We start from the raw sequence: 16,315 nt of genomic DNA on the forward strand, positions 1-16,315 counted from the left end.
TCATGAGTCACTGACCACTGCTGTGCATGACCTTTGGCTATGTGCAGTATGGCTGGGCAGTAAGACCTGGCCTCCCTCTATGAGGGACCTTTGTGGGAGGCAGATACTACTAAGCATGACTTTAGGCCAGGAGCAGCAAGGGTGGCCCCAGAATGTGGCTTCCGGCATGGTCATTCAGTCCGTATTCTGTGGGCAGGTGGATGAATTGAAGGCCATGCACAATGGGAGTGAAATGAATGGCCCAGCTTGCAGCTAAGTCCTGCCCACAGCCCACCATGGGAAACAAATTATTTTAAAAGTATTTTTGGTTGTCTTTTTTTATAATAAGTTTTTTATTATGGAACCCTTTTGTAGGTTTTTTTGTTAAACATTTTTATCATTTTTCGCTAAATATGTTTTTGCAACGATTTCCCTAAACTTTTTTTTAAGTTTGAACTCTTCATATTTGTAAACTTTAATAAGAATCTTTATGATTTTTAAGGTGCACATTCTTTGCCCTGAAAATTATAGTCTTTTTGATTTCACATGAACAAATAATTTTGTTGCATTTCAATGGGTGAAAAAAATCTTTAGGTTGTTGGAGCACGTCTAGTAACAGGGTCACCTTCTCTCTTTCCTCACATCATTGTCCCTGCACCTACATGTGAGACTCCTCATTCAGATGTATGACCACAAATCGCTCCACTGGTTCCAAAAGTGTACTCTCCTGGGTGCCCTCACTGTTGGACTTGGTCACATAAACTACATTTGACATTGACACATCACAAAGTGATTTTTAATGTTTGACACTAAGGGTTTGCTAAGAGCAACTTGAAACTCAGAACTGCAGTGGTGCATTTGAGAAATGTTGCGTTTCAGGACTTTTTGGAGGTGCGGTATCGGGAAATGAAACCATCCTTCCAGGGCATACCTTGGGAGCCATGAAGGATTCACAAAGCCCTGGAGCTCATTTGAGATATTTTGTTGCTTCCTGTGACTGAATAATTCCATATCCGAGTAGATCCTCATCTTTTTCATACATATCAACACCAATACACGTTACCTTGGCAGAGCTCTACACCAAAAGGCGATAGGCAATTGTTTTGCCATATTTTCCTTTTTTTGGGATTGAAAACGTTTTTGCACTTTGGCAATGGCTTCTGAGAAGGAACAGCAGCAGAGCAGAAGTCTAGAGGAATATGCTCAAGAGAGCAACAATGAAAAACAGGAAGATTCTCAGGCCCGGGGACCGCAGACCACCACCAAGTCCAATGTGTGAAAGTTCTTCACAATCCCTCTTGGGGAGAAAATGCTGTCATCAAAATATGTGGTATTTTCATCATTCCAGAAAAAGCTGGGCCATGCAAACCATGGCAATATATAGTAAATATAGTTTTGAGTCATCATCGATGCACCAGCATCTTAATGCTTAGCATGAACAATAGTTTAGTGCGGCAAAAAACATAGGGACTCAGAGGACACTTCTACATTTACCTTCGCATTACGGCATCACTCCTGGCAACAGATTGCCACAAAATAAACAGGAGAAGGATAAGAGTGATCTGTGTTTGTGATTCCTTAGTATTGACTTACATTGGTTGGTATGCAAGACATTGATCTCCATTGGAGAGCAGAATATGCAACCATGAAACAGTCAATGGCTTTTAAACCAGAGTACCTGCAAGGAGTATATGGTTATCCAAGTTCCTATTCCACTGTTGAAGTTGTATTTTTGTTTAATCCCCCAAAAATATGAAAGCACATAAAAACTAAAAAAAAATATTTATACAATGGTTCTTTTCAGGACCAATTTGTATAGTTTCAAAAACGTTAAAAAGTTCTGTTGTTTAATTGATATACGAGGAAGCACGAATGAACTACTGCAAGTGACGTTCACAAGGATACAAGGGTGAGTGAAACTATGGGTTAGAGACACAGTGACAGATTTTTGGAAACTGAAGAAGTTAGTGAGAGGAATTGTAACCCGGGCATTGTCCACAGGATCTGCTGGAGAGCAGCATCCAAAACTACTGCTGGCTGACAGTCCATTATGTTCTTTGTGTTCAATGTTTGGCACCAAGCCAGGCCCAGCATCCACCCAGCTGAATGAGTTCAATTGTCACTGTACACAATGTTTTTCTGTGCGTATAGAACTTGGTTCACTGGGCCTAGCCTAATGCCAGGCACTTCACCTCACCCTTCATGGACAGCAAACTCCCAATGTGCAGGGTGGCTAATTTCAGCTGTGTACAGCCTAAGGATATGTGCAGTGGTGCCAGCCCATAGGTTCTGGCTTCACATCAGGCCCTATATCCCATCCTATGTAGGCAACTTAACATTGCTGCACACAGCCACTCTTTGCAGTGAATGACCCCTGCTGTGCACAGAGACCCTCCATGTGTGGCCCTCCCCCACTGGCACGGGTGGATGACCCCAGCTTCACACAGCCTTCGACCATTCAAAGTGGGGTGTAACCAATTCCCACTGTGCACTTCCTTCAACCATGCACAGTAAGGGTTGGCTGCATGAGTGCTCCTCCCTCTGTGGACAGCCAACCCCTGTTGTGCAAGACTTGCAGTCAAGTGCAGTGTGGATTGACCACAGGAGCATCCCACGGTAGGTGAGTGGGAGGGGCAACTCCCACTTTGCACATCTTGAGGCCATGCACAATGGAGGTTGATTGCAGGTCCTGGTCTCAGTGCAGACCCTGTGACCTACTTTCCACAGACTGTCAACCCTTACGGCAAACAGTCTTCAGCCATGCAGCACAGGGGTTGGCAGCAGAAATGTTGCATGGGCAGCCAAACCCTGTCATGCTATGTGGGGATTTGCCAAATGAACATCCCACCATTCCTGGGTGGCATTCCCCACAGTGACAGCTTGCATCCATGCACAGTGGAGGTTGGCTTCAGGACCTAATGACTGGCTAGGCCTAGCGACTCACACCTCACAAACGACCCACCCCTTCCACACAAGTTCTTTGGTCATATGCAGTGGAGGTAGGCCTCCAGCTCATCCCACCCTCCTCTGGCAACCAACCCAATTGTCCATGGCTTACAGCCGTGCACAACTGGGATTGGCCACAAGGCCTTGCCTCTGACCAGGCCCAGGGCCCTATTCCTTTGCAGACAGCTAAACCCTTCTTTCGACATCCTCTGGCAGGGTTCTGGTGTAGAAGTTACTCACCCTCCACATGCAGACAACCATCTCTGTACACTGTATGCCTCAAGCCGTACACTGCACCTCATCCTCAGCAGGCAGCCAATCCCCACTGTGTTTTGTGCTATTCTTTGTGGAAGTGATAGTCCCATTATTAATTCATCTGCAGTAAAACTTTGCTCTGTTCAAAGTTTTGGAAATGAGCTGATCACATGATTAGAGCACACAACACCATGACTCATACCACTTTTTTTTTAAAGTTCTATGTCTGAGATATCTAAAATCTCTACCTAACTTCACTATTCCCCCTTTCATGCACTATAGAGCACCAGTTCTTGAATACAGAATTACAGTAAGTGAATATTTCCCTTAATTTTGTAAGACACTGTGGCCCTCATTATGACATTGGCGTTAAGGCCTGCTTACCGCCATGCTGACTGCCGCCAACATACTGCCGGCACAGCAGAATACCACTACCCATATTATGACACACACATAGCAATCCGTCAATATACATCCACACACACAAGTCCGCCAGCCCAAAGGTCAGTGATAAACTGGTAGTACCAAAACCCACACAGTTACGCCAACAGAACTACACCCACAACATTATGAACCACGAATCACTGCGGTGGACATTCAACCGCAGTAAACCATTGGTGGTACACACCGCTATGCTAAAAATACACACACTCAAACAAAACAACACTACATTGGACAATTCAAACTACACAAACCTGACACCCTTGCACACACCACACCCACACATCCACAACACTATAAAACACACATCCTCATTACCCACAACCCTTTACCATTAAAAATAATTGCCAACTGAGAGAGAGAGACACCAAGAGCACCCACAGAACCAGAGCCACATAACACCATCACCCATACACCATCCACACACCCTACAGCACACACCCCAACACATCACCCCACACACCCTCACACACACCACTCACACTACACCCATGGCCCCACAAAGACACCCCAGGTTCTCCGAGGAGAAGCTAAGGGTCATGGTGGAGGAAATCATCTGGGTAGAGTCACAGCTATTCGGATCACAGGTGCAGCAGACATCCATTGCTAGGAAGATGGAACTATGGTGGAGAATCGTGGACAGGGTCAACGCCGTGGGACAGCACCCCATAACAAGGGATGACATCAGGAAGAGGTGGAATGACCTACGGGGAAGGTGCGTTCCACAGCAACAAGACACCAGATAGCAGTACAAAGGACTGGTGGTAGACCCCCATCTCCCCCCACCACTAACAGCATGGGAGGAGCAAGTCTTGGCAATACTGCATCCTGAGTGCTTGGCAGGAGTAGCAGGAGGACTGGACTCTGCTAAGTCAACTCTTTACTACTTTCACCCCCCTACCTGCATGCCATCACATACCCCCACCCCTACCCTCACCCCATCACTCCACCACCTCACATACACCCCACCATCACAACCCACCCATCTCAATACCAAGCCCTGCACGTAACACCAATGCACAGACCCCCATCACAGACTTGCATGGACACACATCACTAAAGCATGCACACTAGAGACAATCACCTAGCCCACAAAATGACTACTCACACAAGGCAAAGCTGTCAGGGCAATCACAACCATAGAGGGAAACACAACCATGCACAAGATGTCACATGCAGAAACAATAACACTGCATTTACATTGCCACAGGTCCCCCACCCAACGTCACCAGAGAGGAGGTGCCAGCAACATCCAGTCCCCCCACAGAAGAGGCCCACAGTGATGACAGCACCTCTGGTCGCCTGGATCTGGATGACCAACCTGGCCCATCAGGGATCTCCGGACAGGCACAGTCCCATACCACCACAGATCCTCCCCCCTCAAGAAACACCACCACGGCACCCACCCAGCGGGCCCATACCTCTGTCCCCAGGACACGTCAATCAGCAGTGTGTCCATCACTACAGGGACCCCAGGACACCCCACAAACACATGACAATCAGGGACCTGGGGCTAGTGCCAGTGGGCACACAGTTCAGGGGACAGAGGCACAGGCCAACAGGGAAGCTAGGAGGACTGCTGTGTGGCGGGGGAGGATAGGCCCAGGGAACTGACTCTCCAGGAGGCACACACCAACATCCTGAGAGCATACCACCATTCCCAGGAGACGATGTGCCAGATACTGGACAAATTGCAGGAGACCCAGCGGTTGCAGGAGGGACAGTACCTGGGGATCAGGGAGGACCTGAAGGACATTAACACCACCCTGGTCACCATTGCAGGGGTGCTGGCAGACATGGCCAACAACATGAGGGAGGCAGTGGCACACCACCGGGCCCCTGACACTAGCCACAGCGATGAACAGCCCTCCACCTCCACTGCCACTAGTGGAGAGGAGGCCCGCCACAGGAACAACAGGCCACCAGCACTCCTCCCCCTGCAGAAGTAGTGCCACCCCGCAAACAGTCCCTGCGATTCAGGTAGAAACCACAGAACATTTCCAAGACCCCCGCCAGGAAATAGGACTCCGCTGATTGTCACCCTTGTGCCCCACTCCGTCACCCTGTCTATCTTGAAATGCCACTGCTCCACTTCCTATGCCTCCTTGGTCAATGCACCTGTGATACAAATAGACTGGACTCTATCCTGGACTTTCCTCCACCATCACCCCAGCCCATTGCACATACCCCTCTACTTATTGGCACGTAAATAAACACCATTAAAAAAATACATGTATGGAGTCTGTCAAATGATTGGCCTATGTATTAGTTTAACAAGCTTAAACACTGCAAAACAACTGTACAGGAATGTATACATAGGAATGACCTGTAGTAGGCTGCAGTCAACACACCAGGTGCCAGAGTGGGGCACAGATATCTGAAAACAGAGATGCCAAAGGGTACAGTAAGTGGCCATATATCTGGGAGAACCTGCCTGCCATGTACAATGTCCAACACAAAACTGTCAATGTAAAGTGAAGTTACAGTGTCTTACCTGTGTTTCACTGGAAGTACTGTCGTAGTATTGCTGTTCTGTTGTCCTCATCCTCATCCTCTGCCTCCTCATCTTCACTGTCCACAGGGTCCACTGCTGCCACACGCCCATCTGCAGCCTCATCCTCCTGCAGAAAAGGCACCTGGCATCTCAAGGCAAGGTTATGCATCATGCAGCATGCCACGATTATCTGGCAGACCATCTTGGGTGAGTAGTACAGGGATCCACCAGTTAGATGGAGGCAACAAAACCTGGCCTTCAGGAGGCCAAAGGTCCTCTCGATAATCCTTCTTGTCCGCCCATGTGCCTCAATGTAACGTTCCTCTGCCCTTCTCCTGGCATTCCTCACAGGGGTCAGTAGCCATGAGAGGTTGGGGTAACCAGAGTCACCTGCAAATATCGAGGGACCTGTTAGACACACACTAACCCTTATGGCCAACACCATGCCCATACACCAACATCCACTGGGTGGGAACCAGGGCTCACCTATTGGCCACACCCAGTGCCTCTGGAGTTGAGCCACCACATTTGGGATGCTGCTCTTCCGCAAGATAAAGGCATCATGCACAGACTCAGGATACTTTGCATTGTACTGCTCCGCCAGACACACTATCTGCACATTCATGGATTGAAAGCTCTTTCGATTTCTGAACACTTGTTCATTTCTCCAGGGGGGGACAAATGCAATATGTGTACCATCAATAGCCCCAGTAATGTTGGGGATATGTCCCATTGCGTAGAAGTCAGCTTTCACTGTGGCCAAATCCTCCACCTGGGGGAAAATGATGTAGCTACGCATGTGTTTAATCAGGGCAGGCAACACTCTGGTCAGCACTATTGAGAACATTGGCTATGACATTCCTGCTGCCAAGCCCACTGTCACTTGGAAAGAACCAGTTGCCAAGAAATGGAGCACTGATAGAATTGCGTAGGCTCTCATTATTTTAATTAGACTACTGGATTTTGAGAGGCAGAATCACCCACGGTGTGGGAGACTAAGGCCCTCATTACAACTTTGGCGGTAAAAGGCACTTACCGCCGTGCAGAAGACCGCCAAAACACCGCCGCGGCCGCGGAATTCCGCCATAGCTATTATGACCCACATCTCGGAATCCGCCGAAATTCAGATACCCACACAAGACCGCCACACCAAAGGCCAGTGATAAACTGGCGAAAACAAAACCTCCGCCGTCACGCCAACAGAAACACGCCCATGCTATCACGACACACGAATCCACGCGGCGGTCTTTCAACTGTGGTATTCCATTGGCGGTACACACCGCCACGCTCAAAATACACACACATCTCCAAAACACCGCCACATTGGACAATTCCAAATACACACACCTGATACACATACAAACACCACTCCCACACACCCAAAACAATATAAAACACACACCCACATCACCCACAAACACCTACGACCAAAAATCAGAGACGAAGGCCAGATTGACAGAGAGCACAGCAACTGAGAACCCCACCACACAGAGGCACACAACACCATCACCCATACAACATTACACGCACAATACACCACACACCACTACCCATCACCACACACATCAAGGCCCTCATTCTGACCCTGGCGGTCGGCGGAGAGACGGCGGTCAGACCGCGAACAGACCGGCGGTATTAAAAATGGCATTCTGACCGCGGCGGTCCCCGCCGCGACCGACCGCTACTTCTCCACTCCGACCGCCACGGCGGTCATGACCGCGGGGCTGGAGTTTGCGCACTCCGGCCCGGCGGTCGTCCCAACACCGCCAAGGGTATTATGACCCTGCCTACAGCCGCGGTTTCTTGCGGGCGGGAACCGCCGTGCGAACCATGGCGGTAAGCACTATCGGGGCCAGGGAATTCCTTCCCTGGCACTGATAGGGGTCTCCCCCACCCCCCACTACCCACCCGAGTCCTCCCCCCACACCCTCCACCCCCCTGCCACCCCCCAGAGGTGGTACGAACCCCCTCCCCACCCCCACCCCGACATGCACATACATGTACCCCGACATGCACACACCCCCAACATGCACATATACACACCCCCAACACACACATACACAACGGGGACACATACCCGCACACATACATGCCGACATGCGCACCTGCCGAACAGCACACATTACCCATAGACACAGCAGCACCCCCCGCCCGCATACACGCACTCACACACCCCCTCTACACACTCACACGCACACCCCCATGCACGCCCACATCACACAACACCCCCCCACCCCCTCCCCTCACGGACGATCAACTTACCTTGTGCGTTGGTCCCCCGGGAGGCGACGGGAGCCATAGGGACGTGACCGCCAACAGAAGACCGCCAACAGAAGACCGCCACACAGAAATGTGGGTCGTAATTCTGTGGGCGGTGTTCTGCTGGCGTGGCGGTGGAGGTTGACCAGTCTCCACTTTCCCGCCGACCGCCAGTGTGGCTGCTGGCGGTTTTCCGGCGGAACGCTCCCAGCGGTCAGAATGCGCACAGCGGCACACCGCCGCGGTCGGCGGTCTTCACCGCGGCGGTAACTCAGCGGTCTTGCGAAAAGACCGCCAAGGTCAGAATGAGGGCCCAACACTTACACCACCCCACACATCACCCACACCACCTCAGGTCACGCCAAAGACACCCCCGGTTTTCCGAGGAGGAGCTCAGGGTCATGGTGGAGGAAATCGTACGGGTAGAGCCACAGCTATTTGGCTCACAGGTGCAGCACACATCCATAGCCAGGAAGATGGAGCTATGGCAAAGAATCGTGGACAGGGTCAACGCAGTGGGACAGCATCCAAGAAATCGGGAGGACATCAGGAAGAGGTGGAACGACCTACGGGGGAAGGTGCGTTCAGTGGTATCCAGGCACAACATCGCGGTACAGCGGACTGGCGGCGGACCCCCACCTCCTCCCAAACAACTAACAACATGGGAGGAGCAAGTCTTGACCATCATGCATCCAGAGGGCCTCGGAGGAGTCGGTGGAGGAATGGACACTGGTAAGTTAAATCTCAACTATTATATCCCCCACCCTACCTGCATGCCATCACACCCCCCCCACCCTCCCCTATCACTCCAACTCCTCACTAATGTACTCATAACACAAACCACACATCCCAACACCAAGCTCCGCATGTAAAAAAAAAGCCTGGTCAGCCCTCACCAAAGCATGCTCACGGCACATACCCATAACAACCCCCTAACCATCATCACACAAACCCACACACAGGAATACTTGCACTGGGGTACACAAACACCCACCCATTGCACACCATTACTCACACACATGCACTAATCATGCTCTTATATCCCTGCAGGACCAATACGGAAACGTCACCACACCGGAGGGTCCAGACAACTCCACTCCACCCACAGAAGAGGCCCACAGTGACGACAGCAGCTCTGCCCTACTGGATCCTGATGACCAGCCCGGACCATCATGGGCCTCAGGACAGTCGGTTCCCCTTGCACAGGCACAGCCCAACACTGACCTTCCACCCTCTGGTAACACCAGCACAGCACCCGCCCAGCGGGCCCATACCTCCGTACCCAGGACACGTCAATCAGCGGTGTGTCCACCACTACAGGGAACCCAGGATAACCCACCACCCCAACAACAACAGGGACCTGGGGGCAGTGGTAGTGGGCACACGGTCCAGGGGACGGAGGCACAGGAACACAGGGGAACTGGGAGGGCTGCTGTGCGACAGGGGGCGGACAGGCCAAGGGAACCCACCCTCCACGAGGACCTCTCCTCCATCATGGGAGTGTACCACCTCTCCTAGGAGACGATGGCTACGGTCCTGGCCAAGTTTCATGAGACCCAGCGCCTGCAGGACGAACTGTATTTGGGCTTCAGGGAGGAGCTCAGAACCATCAGCTCCACCCTGGGCACCATCGTAGGGGTGCTGAAGGACATACAAAAGACCTTGAGGGACACCGTGGCACTCCAAGGGGCCACTGACACTAGCATGGACGATGAACTGCCCACCACCTCCGCTGGCGCTAGTGGCCAGGACGCCCTGCCACAGGACCACCACACCAGCACCCCACCCTCTGCAGACGGACAACCACCCCGCAAGCGGTCCCTGAGATCTAGGAACAGGACAGAGCAAGATGGCAAGACCCCTGCTGTTGTAATTTAGCAGTGATTAGATTAAGCATTAGCAGAAGACATCTTGTCTTTAGTAACTATTATGAACATTTTGCGGAATCCATTTTGTATTAATGGCAGCCATTTTGTCTGCTACATGCTGCCATGTGCTCACCATGTGCTCTGTCCTACCTTTCTGTTAACTGCTCTTGAAATCTGCCTAGTGACAAGTTATATTTAGCATCTCTTACTTTCGCACATGCTCAGTAAGGTCTGCAGCTGTTAGTCCTTGGAAACTGTTAGCTCCTCCTACCTGTCGACTGTGCATTTTCCACAAGACCTTACATGTATACAAGTCTTGTTTCCATAATTGTACCATCTCCTTTTAGCCCCTGCGTGGGTATAAAAGGACCATGCTCTCTCAGTTCAGTGTGCTACTTCAGACATTACCCTAGGGTGCTGTTTGAACTGTAGTACCACCTCATGAGGTTAATAAACTTTTGTCTTTTATTCCAGTTTCTGTGCCAACTTCTTCCTACATGGTCTGAAGACTTTGTGCAGAGAAAGGTGAACCCCTTGCACTAGTAGGCCTTGCTGAGGCTTACTTCAACAAATTGGCGCCCGAACAGGGACTCATCGGCGACTCGGATGCCCAACGGATTGGTCGCGACGAAGGATTGGAATCTCGCTGCGGACGATCAATGCCTGAGGAGACCCTAGTCTTGGCAACCAAGGCGTTTTTCCCTTCTTTCTGATTTGACCATCCAGGTGGCGCCGGTCCTCGACTGAGATCCTTTTTGTTCATTCGTCATGCAGTGACCATTTGGTCGATTTTAGAACTTGGCAGTTGGAACCTGGACACACTGTGATTGGTAAGAGACGTTTTACGGCACTTGCTGTGGGTTTTGATGCCTGTGTTTGGTAATGTAGTTTAGCACTACTTACTGTGGCTTTTGTGATTTGGGTGACTAGTCAATTTGTATTCGTTGGATTTGATATATAAATTGCAATTTATATAGGCAGGTAATGAGGAGAATTTTCTCCAATTTGATTTTGATTTGAACGGCACCTTAAGTGCTACTTTGATTATAATATTGCATATTCTGCACTATTTTTGGCATGCCTGTTTTTAGCGCACTTCGTAGGATGTGTTGCTTTTGTAAAGGTACCAATTTGAGACTGGAAGAATCGCAACCGGCACCCCCAGAGGGGACGCCAAATAGAGATATGTATGTTAAACATGGTCTTTCTTCTATAATGTACAGCACATTATGGAATAAATACACCCGCGCGGATCCTGAGTTACGTTGGCCTATGCATGGGTCATTTGATTTACGAAAGATTGAGTATGTGGAACAATGTATGTGTAAGCGAAAGTCTAGGCAAGAGATGTTTGACTGTGTACGAATGTGGGAGAAAGAAGCGCGTGGACGAGTGAAACGTGAGCAAGCCTTGCTTGAGAAAGAGCAGCGGAAGAATGTATATGTGAAAGCATTGGAAATAAGAAAGAAAGAAATAAATGACTTAAAGGAGCTAGAAGAGAAAGAACGTAAGCTACAGGTAACTGGCCAATACACTGTTAGGCAATCTCTCTATCCTATCCTTAATAAATCACATGATGATTTATTGTTACTAGATCGCCCTCCACCTCCGTATGTCGTCCCTTCTGCCCCTCATGAGTTACCTAAAGTCTCCAGTTCGGAGCAACAGAAGATGCGGGACAGTCGCTCTATGCTGCCTGCTGACCGTGCGTCTGAGCTTAGATCGATTGCTCGTAAAACAATTCGTAGCGCTGTTTCTGCTTCTGAACTTTTAGACAACATGAAAGGGTGGACGGAAAAGGAGCAGCTATATTTTACTGAGGCATTTGGCTCAGAAGTTATTGAACTATACCGGAAATATTCTGATGAGTTAGAGCCCAATGATGTAGCAGCTGATTATAAGCAAATGCGTGATGGTCTTTTTGTTTCCTCCCAGGTGACTGATGCAATCAGGCGTTTAATGAAATTACGTATTGTGGCAGTCCGTTTGAGGAAAGGGCTGCGGACGCAGTTGCACGAGCATCTTAGACCGAAGGGGCACAAGCTTCCATCTTTGAAACAGATAAGACTATGATAGTTCACGCGAAACCAATGCGGGAGGCCGCGCCTTTGAATGTTCCTCCTAAAGGATTGGGTACAAATGATGATAAAACTTCTGTTGATGCTAAGGGTTATTTTATTTATAATTGGGTGTATACTCCTTGGAATAGGGCAGATGTAATGGCACTTAAAACAACATTACCTGACCCGCGGAAAAATCCAGCTGCCTTTTATGAGGAAGTTGAGGGAGCAATTAGTTCTTGTACTATGACTTTGGCTGACATTGATTTATTTTTCGGATTGATATTACCGCCAGATATGTGGAGAACTGTTCGTAAAATTGATGATCGTACAGTTATTGGGGCATCATGGAAAGAAATAGAACAGATGGACGGGGATAGGGAACCTGCGAAAAAGCCATATCAGTTGATTCTAGATCTTCCTGCAGCCATATTAGTTAAGTTGAAAACGATTATTCCCCCTAAAAAGATAGATTGGACTGTTTTAGCGTCTTGTAAACAAAAGGCAGATGAATCGGTCTCTGATTTCTTTACACGCTTTGAAGAAGCATTTCATGATTTTAGCGGTCAGTCATTGTCAGATGATACGGGCAGACATTTGTTTGTCGATAAATATGTCACAAATCTGTTACCAGGAATAGCTAGTCGTCTAAAAGCTAGTGAAAGTTCATGGACTACCTCTACTCCGGTTTCTCTTTTGACTATGGCTCAGTATTATGAACGTCAGGAATTAGAAGCAAAAGGTAGCGAGGAGAAAAAGATTAAAGAATTAAAGACGAAGGTTATGTTGGCTCAAGCTTATGGTCCGCTTTTTAGAGGTAGTGATAGAGGTGGACGTGGATCTTATGGTTCTTCTTACACTCGTTCGAATTTGTCTGTTGATCAGTGTGCGTATTGTAAAAAATTTGGGCATTGGGCTGCCGATTGTCCAGCAGTACTTGTTCAGCAGTGTTCACGTGGTCGGGGACAAATGAGAAATCGCTCAGGATATTCAGGACTTAGAAGAAGCACGAATGATCATGCTAGGGTTGATGCTAATACACGAGGGCAGGATGGGTTTAACGCTTTTGCTAGACGGAACCAATACCAGATGTCTGATCATGTGCAGCCTGATTTCCAAGATTCTGCTTATGCATAGGATTGCCTAGGATGGGGTAAGGAATCAGTTGAAGTTCCAGTAGATCAGAGGGGTCCCTATGTTACAGCACATGTTTTGGGTCTTACTGATCAGTTTCTGGTTGATACAGGAGCTACTCGTAGCGCCTTGTCTAAACAATTGATTCCGAGGGCTCCCCTGTCTGGCTTAACCATTACATCGGTAGGTTTCGATGGAACACCTTCCCCTAGCCCATTGTCACAACCACTTGCATTCCATGTTGATAAATTTACTGCTCCATGTCCATTTTTGCTTTCTCCAAATACACCAGACAATATTGTGGGTCTTGATATGCTCAAGTATTTCAGGGCTACAATACGATGTTCTCCTGAAGGGGTGCGTGTTATTTTAAATGATAATCATCCTGTGATGGAAAGAGTTTGTCTTGTTAAGGAGGATATTGCATTAGCTTCACTCCCTAGTACTTTGTGGGCTACTTCAGATACTGATGTGGTTCAAATGATTATTCCACCGGTACATATTAGTGTCAAGGAGGGAGCTGTATTGCCACGTTTGCCTTAATACAAAATTTCACAGGAGGGCGAAGAAGCACTCACACGAATTGTGCATGATCTTATCGCAGTGGAGTTGTCGAGGAAGTTCTGTATAATGTTTGTAACAGTCCGATTCTTCCCATTCTGAAAAAGAATACTGATACTAGGATTTACCGATTCATTATTGATTTACGAGAAGTCAATAAGATTGTGATACCACAATATCCTGTGGTATCTGACATCACGACACTCCTTAGTTTGGTTCCCCCGACAGCAACTACGTTCTCTGTGATAGACTTGAAGAATGCTTTCTTTTCGATCCCTATTCATCCTGACAGCCGATATTTGTTTGGTTTTACTTTGAATAAACGATCATATAGATTTTGCAGAGTTCCTCAAGGCTATACGGAGAGCCCAAGTATTTATAGTCAGGCGTTAAAACAACAACTTGATTCTTTTGTTTTGCCTGAAGGTGTGGCTCTCATACAATATGTCGATGATATTTTGTTGGCAGCTGATACCCCGGAGCAATGTGAAAAGTGCACTTTGTCCTTACTTTCTTTTCTTGCTTTACACCCTCATAAAGTGTCACGAAAGAAATTGCAATATTGTAGACCAAAGGTAACCTATTTAGGTCACCTTTTGTCTATGGAGGGCCGTGCACTTACATCAGATCGTATTCAAGCAATTTTAGACACACCAGTACCCTCTACTCAGAAAGATGTTCGTGCATTCCTTGGTCTTACTTCTTTTTGTAGACAATGGATATTAGGGTTTTCACACATTGCCAAACCTTTGCTAGCACTTTTGACTAAAGATACTCCAATGCCCCTCCCATGGACAGATGAATGTGAGACTGCTTTCCGGCAGCTGCGACAAGCCCTTTGTTCTGCACCAGTGTTAGGTACTCCAGATTACATGAAGCCTTTTGCACTTTACGTACACGAGAAAGATGGATGTGCATTGTCAGTTTTAGTACAGACACATGGCGATAAGCAGCGTCCCTGTGCATATTTTTCAGCAGTACTTGATCCTGTCGCTCGAGCGTTGCCCGGGTGTTTTCGTTCAGTTGCCGCAACAGCTGTCTCAATACGTCAGAGTGAAGGGATAGTTTTGTCACATAAACTGTTGGTGCTAATACCCCATGCGGTTGATGCTCTTTTAAATCAAACAAAGACACAACATTTAACCAGTGCCCGTATGACATGTTATGAGTTGACACTGTTGGCTCCTCACATTACACTGAAGAGATGTACGACACTAAATCCAGCTACTTTGTTGCCATATCCGGTGACTCAGCCTCAGTCACAAGAAACACATGATTGTATATTCCTTACCGAAGAACAGACAAAGGGTCGTGTTGATTTACAAGATACGCCCCTTTTCGATGTAGACGGGGAACTGTGGGTTGATGGGTCTTGTTTGAAGTTGCCAGATGGTACAACCTCAGCTGCATATGCAATCACCACAATACACACGGTAGTGGAGACAGCTCGTATACCACATAAGTCAGCTCAAGCAGCTGAACTAATAGCTTTGACACGAGCATGTGAGCTTAGTACTGATTTAAGTGTGAACATTTACACAGACAGCCGCTATGCTTTTGGAGTGGCTCATGATTTTGGTTTGCTTTGGAAGGAGAGAGGTTTTCTCACATCCCACGGGATGCAGATAATGCACGGAGAATTAGTGCATAACCTCTTGACTGCATTGACATATACAAATAAACTAGCTATTGTGAAATGTAGTGCACATAAGAAAGTGACCGATAAGATAGGGCAAGGTAATGCTCTTGCAGACCGTGTAGCACGTGAGACGGTGATGCAGCAAAGTACTACTTCTATGTATGTAGTGAAGTCACAAGCTGAACGCTGGCATAATGCAAGACAAGACGTATTAGATATACAGAAATCTGCTTCTGTGAAAGAACGTGAGCAATGGTCTAAAGATGGAGAATTGGATGATGAGGGCTATTGGCGGAATAAGCAGATGGATAAATGGAAATTGCCTATAGCTTTTGTACAACCTATGGTTCAGATGGCACATGGGCTGGCACATGTTGGAGCTTCAACAATAACGAAGTTGCTTACACAAGTTTGGGAGCATCCAGAAATTTCCAGTACAGCTAAGAGAGTAGTACAGTCTTGTTTGATCTGCTTACAATACAATCCTGGAAAAGGGACACGTACTCCTGCAGGAGGGTTTGCTACACCAACTGCACCTTTTGAAGTTCTACAAATGGATTATATTCAGCTTGAACGCTGCAACAATTTAAAGTATGTCTTGGTGGTGGTTTGTGCCTTCAGTAAATGGATAGAGGCGTACCCCACAAAGGATAATACTGCCATTACCACAGCGAAGGTG

Source organism: Pleurodeles waltl, chromosome 8 (assembly GCF_031143425.1).
Source record: "Pleurodeles waltl isolate 20211129_DDA chromosome 8, aPleWal1.hap1.20221129, whole genome shotgun sequence".
NCBI classification, from domain to species: domain Eukaryota; kingdom Metazoa; phylum Chordata; class Amphibia; order Caudata; family Salamandridae; genus Pleurodeles; species Pleurodeles waltl.